The 12,882-nt window shown below is 44.7% G+C and overlaps 1 long non-coding RNA gene across 1 annotated transcript in view; it reads left to right on the top strand.

Annotated features, from left to right (window-relative positions):
* Positions 1-12,445, top strand: part of LOC146181566 (uncharacterized) — a 55,828-nt gene extending 43,383 nt beyond the window's left edge. Inside the window, exon 3 of the long non-coding RNA XR_014700451.1 lies at positions 12,377-12,445. This is a non-coding gene — a long non-coding RNA (uncharacterized LOC146181566). The remainder of the gene's footprint in view (positions 1-12,376) is intronic.
* Positions 12,446-12,882: the final 437 nt, after the last annotated feature.

Genomic DNA, 12,882 nt, shown 5'->3' on the forward strand with positions numbered 1-12,882 from the left:
GCCGGTACAGCTAGGGCATAATATGAGAGTCGAACGACCCGAAAATTCTCTCGTCCTTGCTACTGAGGCTGCGGAGCACAGCCGACGGATTTTTGTACATCGAATACGCCCTCTACTTCATACCACCTTTAAATAATATTCATGGGTAATTTCTTGACTAAATAAATGTTTTGGCTTGAGTGCTCTTTTAAAATCTGCAGAAACTGCGTCAGGGGTGGTTAATACCCCTAATGGCGACGCGCACGTTGCACCTTCAAAGAAGCCTCCAAAATTTGAACCAATTGCGGAATCTTCATTTCTATATGACAGGCTGCCTATGATCATACTGACCAGACAACACTATTACTCCAGTTTTCGTCTTGAACCACTACTGGAAGCTTTTCCAGACTGTCGTACTAGCTGCCTGTGATCATACTGACCAGACAACACTATTACTCCAGTTGTCATCTTGAACCGCTACTGGACGCTTTTCCAGACTGGCGTACTGCTGGCCCTTGATTTAATAAAGCTGCTGCTATAGTGTAAATAATCTTGGTGTCCCCTGGTAATTACAGTTGTTGACATCTCCGTAGTATTCCTGAGCTACCTATTACCTAACCCCCATGTTATCTTATTGTTTCTGCGAAACTTCGAAAAACGATCCATAGAATACAAGTGTGAGGTCTAAACCCACACCCACAAAGTGTCTCATTGAAGACCGTTTCATTGCCTCGTAGTCTATTTTACGCTTTCATCCCACAAAGCATCGATGAATTCAGGAAAACTGCTTTTAAATACGGCGTTTTCAACTCTTCAACTTGACCACTGCAAAAACTTTATTTCGACAGATCCTCCCATCACTGTGTGTACTGTTGTATCATCTAAATTAGAGCACACTCTATTGAGACTATATGAAAACGTTAGGTACTCGTTCAGAGCATAGGATAAAATTCAGAAGGAAAGAAGCTTAGATACTGGCTCTTAGTTTTCACAAAAGTGTCTACAATTTCACCACTGCATAAAAACTTTTTAAAAATGGACCCCGTATATACAGAATGCACTTCAGATACTCGTGCGTGCTTGGCAAACATCAGAATCAACTCCTGAAGCCGATCGAAAGCCTATACCAATGAATTCAACATGTTTCTAATGGTGCCTAAGAATAATATAAGACAGCCTAAATATATTGACAATAAACATATAACTTGTTCTTATTACGAACTTGAACTCTTCGAAGAGTGCGCTAAATAAATCTCGAAAGAAAATTACATTCACTCATACATCTTTCGAAAATCGTTTTACATGCATCATGTTAGTTCCCCGAATATCTTTTTACTGCATCTGATCATTTGAAACGCGTAACCCATCAGTTGTCGACGGCATTATTATTACGCTCTGTGAGCGCAGGAAAAAGCTATAGAAAAATTATTTTCTATGCTTCAGAAGCATAGACCATTGATCTCAGCATGTGACGAGCATCTCACTATAGTCCCTTGTTGATTTCCGTATAGTTTTCTTACTCACCGAACCTAATTTTTATTTATATCTTACCGAAACCGCATGATTAAGAAAAGAAATTTTTGTTGTGCATGAAAAGCTTACGACGATGCCAGATTTTCTGTTTAACAAATTGTTACACTGGCCCCCTAATTCGTAGAAGCAAAACTATGACATTCTATTTTCAGAAGGGAAATGAAATGTTCTTTAAAAAGCTGGCATTCTAACTCAGATGTTTCGCAGTCTTGTGCAAACAACCTTGAAAAGTGCCTTACTTTTTGTCTCCAGTCTTGCCTGTATATTTGCCTTTAAAATAAATTATTGAAGTCGGCAGAGTGAACCCAAGGTTTGTGTCAATTATATTTCCCTAAGGCAGAGGAAAATATGCAATGACAAGGACGAAGGCAATAAAGAATGTAACACTACATGCATGGGATTTTTACTCAGAAATCGAAGCATTCCGCCTGATACAAACTGCAAGAAACCACTTTTGTGAGAAAATCACAGTTCAAGACATAATTCCTGAAAAAAAAATTCGAGACTCCAGGTTCTGCTCACTGAATATCTAAAAAAATTGGAATACGTTTGACAAAAATTAGGGGCACTAGACCGTAGGCAGTTATTCAGACGCAAAAAGTAAGTATTTTAATTATCATTCATTAACTTAAAATAACAAATGAGTTCCTGGACTCTTTGGTCAGCATTGTATGTTTAACAACATGCAGAGCGATTCATGTTTGTATACCATCTATAAAGCAACTCAGCTTGAAAATTCAAATTTTTATTCAGTTGCACTGCATATTGAAATTGTCATGTAAATGCGCTCATAACAGTGCTTTGTTTGCAAGAAACTGGACCCCATGACAGCCACTTATAAAAAACTGCTAGCGTTTCTTTTCGAAATTTGATGCTGAATATTGCGAAGATTGCATGCAACTCCTGCTTGCAAACCGATATTATTAAAATGGTTCAAGAGGGCTATGTTATCGTTTTGGCATAGTCGTATCAAACGCGGTCGTCCTATTGAGCATAGGATAGGCTCCAGCTGATGCCATGCGTATGAGGCTGTAACGGGAGCAGCGAAATTTGTTTAAAATTCTGCGCCAGTATAGCAACTCATCGAAAAAATTAATCGATTGTCAGCACTGCAGATTAAGGCCCTATCTCATACTATTACAAATAAAGCTATCTAAATGTACGTCAAAAAGGGAAACAGAAAGAGCTGATCAGTTTAAATCAAACATAAAAATCCTGAAATATTTTTATCATTTCGAAAGCTCCTCAACATTGTACCACCGTTCCGGTATATGAGTACATGAGCCGAAAATACTCTATAAATCGAAGAAAGCTATCATTTCAAAATTAAATTATTGCCTTCATGTGTGATGTCCTGGATCCGCCCAGTCTTCATTGACGAAGACAATGCATAATTTTAAATATATAGTTAAGGGGTAGGGTTTATTTACAGAATAGATGGGGGATTCATGAGAACCAAGAACAGTCAGAGAAAGGGTTGTCACAGAACCACTCCTCGAGCATTCACAGCGTCGTCCTACTTCACATGCGCAACGCCGCGCTGCGCTGCGTAATTGGTGTTACATTTGCCCCCGGGGCAGGTGAAGCTCGTCTTCGAGACATTATAGAAAATTGGAATAGCAGCGTTTTATTCCAGCTCCTGACCCAGCTGAGTCTTCGGCGAGCAAGGAATAATCGATATTACCTTTGCGATGACGTAGGTTACTTCACTCAACCGACTTAGAACAAAAAAGGTCCGGCGTATTACGTGAAAGCCTTTATTGCCTCAAAACTGTTAACAGAAGGTTGACAACAGAAGTATGACGCTTTCGAGAGCGAGGAATAAAAATAAATAATAAAGCTTGCATCCACCAGGTATCTAACCTCCATCCCTTGGATCCCCAACCAGCTTTGAGCCCAGCGCATTACTAACTGCGCCGCGCCCCAGATTTTCTTTTGCGTTATTGAAGAATTATGAAGAGCGCTTTACGATCTGGGGCGCGGTGTGATGGCAAAGCCACGGCTCGCCCCAGATCCTAAAGCTTTCCTGAAATTCTTGTGTACCATGAGGATGATAGCGGAATTCCGAGAGCGACAGATACTGCGCCTTTCCATTCCTGCAAACTTTAACTCTCAGAGCTACCAATGAGTATACCACAAGGAGGACGCGAAAGGCAGGAAATTAGCTGCGGCCATAGCCGACGCGGCACTAACCATCCTCACGGAGCCGCTGTACCCTACAAAAATAGGAAATAGCGTCTCCCGAGACACGTGCCTGGACCTTTCGCTAGTCCGGAAAGCTAAAAATTACGAATGGCACAGTACAGAACAAACTCTCGGGAGCGATCACTGCATCATAAAAATCGAATTAGATTCAGACGAAATTCGCAAAATGAGGGGAGCAGTTTGCGTCATCGATTGGACGAAGTTCAGAGAAGTGGCAACCCCGGAACTCGGTGCCGACGCATCAAAATATTAGGATTGAATCAAATTGCTATTTCAAACCAAGAACCGTTTCACGCGCAAACTCCAGACCACCGAAGACAATCCGGCAGTGGACAACCACTTTTGAGAAGCCACGAGGTCTCTTACAAATAGATAAAAAAAAAAACACAAGCGTAAGCTTGAAATTAGAATTGCCGAGATAACTAAGACGCGGAAACATATGCATGGTCTCTAACACCAACTGGATGTCCCGATGCGATTCCTTCCGAGGCACCCTCAGCGCGAAAAGTGCATGGAGCGCTCTCAGGTGCCTCATTGAACTTAATAAATCCAAAGGCGAACATAGCAGGAACTTGATGAGGGCACTCGATGACTTTAAAGGCACGGACGAACAGCTCGCTGACAAACTAAGAGAGAGGTACTTATGTACGAGCGTAGACGAAGATAGAGAATTTAGAACACACATCGGAGATAAAAACCCGAAATTAGATGAAGAATTCGCCTTCGTGGAAATTAAAACCGCATTAAAGAGTATGAGGCGAGGAACGATACCGGGAGATGACAAGATAACGGTCGGCATTCTGGCCAACCTCAATCAAACTCTACAAGATTTTACGACTTACATTAATGATTGCTGGGACTCGGGAGGGCTACCGAATGACTGGAAAATATCCATAGTGATGTTCATCCACAAGCCTGGCAAAAAGATAAACGCAGACAATTAAGGACCGATCTCTCACAAGTCTTGCGCTGTTAAGTTCATGGAGACGGTAGTGAGGCAAAGGCTGTCCGATGGTTTGGAACAGCATGAGCTGCTGCCGTCCTCTATGTTCGGCTGCCGACCATATTTATCAGCGCAGGTTGTATTGCTTCAAATCAATAGGGAAATCATTGATCCCCCTTTCGGGATTTCAGGAGACAGAGACATTTTGGCCCTGAATGCGAAGAGGGCCTTTGGCAACGTTAAACACAGTAGAATTCTGAAACATTTAAACGCCACCAATTGCGGCGAGAAAACATTTAGCTATATAACAAAACTTGTTAGAAAATCGTTAATCTTATATAAGATTGAGCAATGAAAAATTCTAACCCATCTATAAACCCGTGGAACGCCTCAAGGGGCAAGGGATGAGCTCAGCTCGTCACAAGCGATCGGCACTATTTTTTGCTTATGATGAGCTGAGGTCGTCATGGCTTTTCCGCAATGTTTCAAGGGGCTTTTGGCGAGCTCAGCTCTTGACACGGCCGGTCTCGAGGGAGAGCGCGCGCTCTTTCTTACGGCCTTCTCAATCACCGCGGGAACAATGGGAACTTTTCTCCTTGAGTTGCGCTCTCCGCCGCCGCAAGGAACGTGACCTGCTCACTGTTCGCTCCGCGTCTGCTTCAGAGGCGGCGGGTGGCTTTTGCCTGGTTTCGCGCGTTCGCTCGCGAGTTTCGTGGTGAGTGCAGCCTTGAAATTAAAGAACACAGTAGGTAGATGCTGCAGCGGCATGTCGTCAACGTACTACACACGTGAACGGATATAAAAACACTGTCGTTCAGCAAACGTTCGACAAGCATGGCAAACATTGCGGCATGGTAGCTACTTTTGTTCATTATAATCCGAATTTTTCCCAAGCCTGTACAAGAATAGGAAAAAAAAAAACTGAATGTGCAGTGATCACATCGAAGCTTCTTCAAGGCTAACATGACAGCAACTCGTCTGAAGCAGCAAAACAGTATTTCAGCGCTAGATGCGAAACCATTCATGTAGCACCGAAGATGAAAATAATTCCATAAATATGTAATGTAAATTGCAAAATGCTTGCATGATATAAAGTATTAGTATAACAGTCAAAGTAAACGTTGTAGGGTTGAGATTTAAATGTTATTACAATTCATATACTAGCCAATGTGTGGTATTATAAACATTATTTTAATTTTGCAAATAAACATTGTTTTAATGAAATTTTTACATGATATTAAGCTTGTTATGAAAGCAATAAAATGGTTTGATATTCATGACACCACTTGTGCTCGAAGTGGTAAAAAGAGGCCAATAAATGATCAAGGTGCTACTCGATGCAGTGACTTACAAATGAGTTCACCTGCTATATCAAAAGTATGCAAGAAACCTCTAAAGCGTTAAAGGAGAACACTCTCACTGAAGACTCATTTCGAGCACCGTATATAGCGACCCATTGAGGCTCTCTTCGGGAAAGTAAGGTTAATGTGCGGAAGGGAATGACATATGCTAGATGCGAGGGCCGTAACCGCTAGCGGCACATGACTACATTGTCAAGACGGACGTTTCATCTGAGAGCAAAATCAAGTCACTGAAGGAGGTGATGGCATCTCCTACCACTCCATTTCCCACTGTCACATATTCCGGTTTACCTTACATCGCTGGATATATGGTTTAGTTAATCAACTTCTGGTGTGACGCTTGCGCTATTCTTCTTGAAACTAGCGCAGGAATCAGCCCCATGTAGTACGCTCTTCTACGAGGACAATATTCTAGTGGACTGCATTATCCGAAACCAGAGCTTGTTGCCCTATTGGACAAGCTTTTTTTTTTTCGAAAAAGCTGCCGTGCACCTACTACACACAAATGTTCTCGAAGTACTTAAGATCCTGATTCAGTCAGCATTTCAGAATTCAACACTGAGTTGCCCGAAAGGAATTGACAACAGCTATGTTATTAGGTCGGCTTCCTTGACATTTTAAAAATTTCTCAGAATTCTTCTTTTCAATTAATTACACCAGGAAAGTGACAGAGTAGACCGATAGGCCAACTTCTTATGTGCACAAGCTGTTCAGGAAGATTTTGAGACTGAATTTTCTAGACGCAGGTCGCATTTTGATGAATTTATTAATATATAGTGCAATGTGTAACTTTGAAGGACAATTTTTTTATTGTTTGCCGTTCTTTTCGATTCTGCTTAACTGTTTATGCCCATTTCCTTAACCAAAAGTAGTCGCGAGACTACATATGCATCTTCGGTCTTTCAACTGACTGATATGTTTTGAACAAAGCTAGAACAGCCCACTCCACTAGGCAAGTGAAATTTTTACTATACGAGTAAATTTTTGTTCTTTACTGAGACGCGCCATGAAGTTTTGCCGGTGCCTCTTCTGATCTAAACGAAAACGGTAGCGGTTGACGGAATGTCCACCCAACAGTTCACCATGCACTCAGGTCAGGTCGCGCTACACCTAATAAAAGCATTCAAAGACACATTACATAGCCTGGTAAATTTATTTTTGTGCAAAACTTAGGGTAAAAAATGTTGAAGTGTACCCGAAGCTCCATTCGAACGTGCACGTCCGCACTGACGAAGGAGCGAGTGCGTGAGCGGATTGTTGACTGTATTTTATTTCTCGTACACGATAAATGTACGATGTTGATTACGGACTTTACGGATAAACCTTAAGGGGCGAAATGTCAGGACTTGCCGGTTGCAACTAACGCGGACGAAGCTAAACGCGAGCGCGCGTTTCCCTTGCGTGTGAACGGCTGTAGCGGACGAGCAGCAGTGTGGCGGTGGCGACCCCACCGAGGCGCGGCGGGCGGTGGAAACAGACCCCATAGGAGAGGCCGTAAAAGCAGAGAAGCGCTCTCTCCCTCGAGACCAGCCGTGGCACGGCCGCTCAATGGAGGCGCACTTGGGTGCGGCCCGTCGCGTCGCCCAGAAGAGCCGTATTGCGCCTAGTTCTCATCGCCACCGCTGCGGCGCCACCGCTCCGGGACGAGTCCGGGCGGAGAGCTTCGCGCAGCGGCCGTGGCTGTGCTTTCGTTTCGGCGTCCGCGTGGCCGGCACTTGCTCAATTTAGGATTATGAGCGGCGTTTCACACAGTATGTGATGCTATGTGCAAGTTTGCTATTGATAAGGTGATAGTGATGCTATGTGCAAGTTTGCTATTGATAAGGTGATAGCGGCAAGTCATCATCACTAGGCTTTTCCAAGTCTTTCGTGGTCTTCCGTTTACAACGAGAACGAGGCAGTCGTGTGCTTCGCTGAGTGCGCACCCATTTAGTTGCGTTTCAACCACTGTAATAACGTATTAGATATCGCAGTGTTGAAATCGGGACATGGTTTGGGGCCATTATTCTGCGTGCACTTTTCTGGAAACTTACAATTCAGGACGTAGCGTTCAACATTATTGTTCAGCCTGTTCCTCCATTTTCACTGGAAATAATATTCAAGTGGGTACCACAACCAAAACATCCTACCTAACACAAACTGTTGCAAAAGAAACAACACAAGACAGCCAGTTCAGCGACACGCCCGCAGGCTCAGGCAATTTTTTTCTCGTTTGATTATGAAGCCGCGTGATGCACAAAAGACACGTAAGCTTATTTTACATGCGAAGAACTTTTCTTGAAAAAGGTTTATGTGCAAGCGGGATTTTTTCCACTGTCTGATTGATGTTGCCTGTCCAGTTGGTCAGCATGTGGTCGCATTATTTTGGTTAGGTCCTTAGTGTGGCTGCGGTCTTCTCTCTCGCAAATCAACTCCGGAAATTGCACAAAATAGGGAAGACGGGATGAAATTAACATGTTGCATAGCTTGCTGCTTCTTATGACCTGTGGGTACTTCATCACCTTGCTAACAAATGTACATGGAGATTTTCAGATACCTTAGGCGTCCATCATCAAGAATTTTGATAAGTCCAGGGTTTTGCAGGAATCACAAGGCAGAAAGTTAATAAATGGATAGGGACTAATAAAATAAAATTATTGACACTCTAAAGTAAGCAATAGAAGTTATTTAAACTTTGGTAATATATAAATAATGAAAGCACGGGCAGGAACTGAAAACAGAATAAATAAAAATGTTGCATGAGATTCTATAAAAATATTCATACTTTCTCTTCAAATGGACGTGCAAGGTAACCAGCCAAGAATGCAATCAGTGCTAACTCTATGTCAGCTGCTGGTTCACACCACACTTGAATGAATGCAAGCTGACTCGAAAACTCTCTCGCAGCAGACGTGATATGGCAGTTGCAGGTACGACTTTCATAATCACGAATGCCAAGTTTTATAGCTGCCTATTGTTGATAGGTGCATTTGCAGACTGATGCTTGCAAGTTGCTAACCTGCACAAAGCATGGCACGCCAAAGCACGTGTATAATCTAAGTCGATATATATATATATATATTTTTTTTGCTAGTGGTACCTTCAGTATTTTCTCCGAGGTGAAAACGGCAGCCCTTGCGTCAACTTTGTCGTTCCCGCCTTTGAATTGCTTTAGGCTGCTAAAAAGCGATACTACAGACCCGCTTTCAGAGCCTGCTTTAGGGCGTATCGGAAGCTGAAAATAAGATTCGGTTAAATGCAATGCACTAGTAAGGCACACAGAAGACATTGTTGTAAGATACTTGATGTGATCAAGAAGGTACTTAATTTGCGCCAATGTGGATCTGGTTGTCATGATTGTTGCTTCGTACGTTTGTTTGGTTACCCTTTGCTTCGACGTGCCTCCTTGGACCTGAATGTCTTCGATATGGCAAAGTCCAACTTTAACCAAGAGAGTCGCTCGTGATCTGACAAATAGAGCGGCTCCTCTTGGTGTCTCCATGGCTTCACTTATGCGATGTTGGGCAAGGCATACCATTTTGATATCATCGTCATAAAAGTGATCGTGGCGCAGCTATCTTGAAACACACATGCTTCAGGACACGGGGGGTTGTCCAGAAGGAAATGAAGTGTAGCTATAACAAGTGGGGAAAATAAAGCTATTGACCTGCGCACATTAATTTTTTCAAGGTTGTTTGGCTCAACATGAGCCCGCGTGAGTAAGTTAACTTGTAATGTGGGCAGTTCGGGAACACGGAGGGGACAGCTGAAGGAAGCAGGATCTTCACTTTTATGTTCGTCCTGTAATCGTCATCTGTGAAGTGCAGTGAGTATACCAGTGACTTGTCACTCGGCTCCCACCGGCTTCCTTTTCCGTCCTAGCCCTCCCGAGATATGTTTTTCAGCCATGCTGCTCGACGTTGTGAATCGCACGGGAGCTCATGGTAACCGATCTTTTTGTTGCTTTCGGGGTGCACAGCAGCACATAGCAGTTGCCTGGCATGGTGCTGCATACGCTTAGGACGCTGTTGACACAGGCACCGATGACACGCATGCAGAACTATCAGAACCACGCGGTTATGCTGTGTTGTCAAAACGATAACACACGGCAACCCAGCCAGCGCGCTCCTTCCGCGTCGTCTGCTCGTCCGTGCCGGCGGCGCCTTGTCCTGGAGTGGTGGCGCCCCCGCGGAGAATGACGGCGGAAACTGTACCTTCTCCCAATACGCGCTTCCCCAGCCATTGAGGCGCGACGCGACGGGCCGCAAGTGCGCCTCCATTGAGCGGCCGTGGCCGTGGTCTTGAAACGGTACTTTACCAGATAAAACATAGATGGCAGCACGGGTCCCATCGTTGGCGTTTTTCTTGAATGCGATTTTGAACACTAGATGGCGGCATTAATGCATCCCGTTTCTCGTGTTTTAAAGGTCCACGGAAACGGCCCTCAAGAAGACACTGATAAACGCGTTCAATGTGTAGAACGAATTATTTTGAGCATTAAACCAAAGTATAACTCCTTAGAACAAAGCCAGTTATTTATTATTAATTTTTAAAAACAGCGTTTTTTGAACTTCGCGGGCACAGAGGATGTCGTTTGGCGGTGTCGCATGGAACTATTTCCCAGGACCGTGACGTCACGGGCATGTTGACTGGCAAGCAAGCCAGAAGCTGCCATTCGCTACGGCCACTGCAGCCATGACGTCACGGACACACTTCCGGTAGCTGCGAAAGTCGTCTGCTCGTGCGCTGCTCAAACTCTGTGCGGGCTGTTACAGCTCGCCGCCCTTATCGGTTAGGTGGCCATTGCCCATTAAGTGCAACCGAAGCGACGCAGGGATCGGCAGAACGAAGCTTCATTTACAAATATCTTATTTATATAACGTGGTTTCAGGAGTATCGGAGTGTCGTCCGACGAGGCGTCAACAGCACGGTCAAGCACCGCACGATGGCAGCACCTCCTTGACCGCCATAAACGCCGCTGCTGTGGCCCCTCCTCCCGCATACCGTTCGCGACCGACACGGCGGATCGTTAGCACCGATGTCCGAAATAAAGCGTGCTAAAATTTGTTGGCGTCTGGAATATTGAGCCGAATATCAAGTATGAAGCCCTCGTGAGGATCGCTGACCAGCAGCAAATTGCTGGTAAGAACGATAGCCGTGATACAAGCTAGTTTCTGCTCAAGCCAGCTGCCGCTGGTGCATTTCGGCTGATCCGATCTGCTCGTACTAGCTCTGCAATTAATGCGTCGGCAGAGTTAATCCTATAATTATTTTACTATGGCAGGATAGGAATCACTATAAGGCAGTTTCATAAGTAGACGATTTACGACAGCATTGATCATGTTCCAAAGCGTCGACCGCCGCGGCTTCGAAGCGAAACAATAGGCCTAGCGACGACTAGGGACGGTCACGCACGGCGCCGGCGTTCGCCGCGCTCGCACGTTCCACCCCCGCGGTAATTGTGTAACGTACCTCAGCCTGCTCGCGGCATCCCGTGCTGCAAGCGTTGCAAACTCGTGTACTTTCATAGCTAAGGCCGCGTATTTTTTGGCGTTCTGCTCAGCAACACGCCGTTCAAACGATACTGTAGGCACGACAAGGCTTCAGTGCGCAGTCGCTGCGCTGTCGGCCGTAATCGAAGACGTCGGGCGGCACCATATTCTATACATCGATCATTAAACGTGATACAGTGGGCAAATGAATAACTTTGTGAAGCAGACCCGCTCGTACGTTTCGCGCACTCGGGCGCCGACGAGTAGCTTCCGTCAACAGACGCCGTCATAACCTCAGTTAACGACGCAAACCGAGGTCGTCAAGCTCGGTTTGCGGTAACCGCGGTTAGTGGTGCAACCATGGTTTGGTCTGCCGTGTAACATAGGATAACCACGGGTTCGCGGTTACACTAACCGTCGCTGCGCGAACTGGCGAACTCCTCAGGCGTGTGCAAGCGAGGACGGGTTGGCGCGAGTACGCCACCAGCGAGCGGGCGCGCGGCAACCGGAAGTTCGTCGAAGTGACGTATGTCTGGGCGGAGCTTTGAACTTGCTTGTATTCTTTGTTTTTTTATGGCTCCCTTCGGCGTACGAGTTGAGAGGGAAAATTGGAAGGGTCATTTTTAATCGCCGATATCTCTGGTGTTGCAGAAGCTAGATCGAAAATTTTTGCGGAAGAATGATGGGTGGTTCAATAACTATCAGTGTTATGGCGTTGTTTATCCTTCTTTGTGACCCCTTTCAGTGGACCTTTAAAACATGGCATCATGCATGCGTGGATCTGGTACGGGATATTATTCTTCGTCGGATGATAACGAAAGTGATGACGATGACGTTTTTTGTTCTTCTTTGGAAGAGGATAATGATGACATTTTTACCTAGAGCGAGTCAGAAGCGGAAGACAGCAGCGATGACACGATGGCGAGCTCCTGTGAATGGTGCGAGAAGGCCCTCTGCGTATTGCCATGCTTCGAACGCTACCACACGGATAGTGGTCTCATCTAGTTTGAATGCATCTAGAAGCAATGGTGCATCTTTTGCCCGCCAATTCTAAGACACTTCGCATGTACTTTTAAGAATTTATTTTTTAATTTCTCAATGCTCCTCAAAGATGTAAAGTAAGGAGTAATGACTAATAAAATATAATTACCCGTGAGAAATTGTTTCTGTGATTTTTTGTGTGTTTCAAACACGTTACTAAAGCATTTTACGTAATAAAAAATTTCGGCAATTTGCAAACAACATTTTTTTTGTTTATTTGGCCCTTAAGGGGTTAGCGTTGCCCTCATAGGCCTACCAGAAAGGCTCAACGCTGTGGATGACGTACGCCACGCCATCTATGCGGACGACATTATTATTTGGTCGTCCCGGGGCAAGAGGAGGCCGTCCA

This window comes from Amblyomma maculatum, chromosome 8 (assembly GCF_055883805.1).
Source record: "Amblyomma maculatum isolate TAMU_Amacu chromosome 8, ASM5588380v1, whole genome shotgun sequence".
NCBI classification, from domain to species: domain Eukaryota; kingdom Metazoa; phylum Arthropoda; class Arachnida; order Ixodida; family Ixodidae; genus Amblyomma; species Amblyomma maculatum.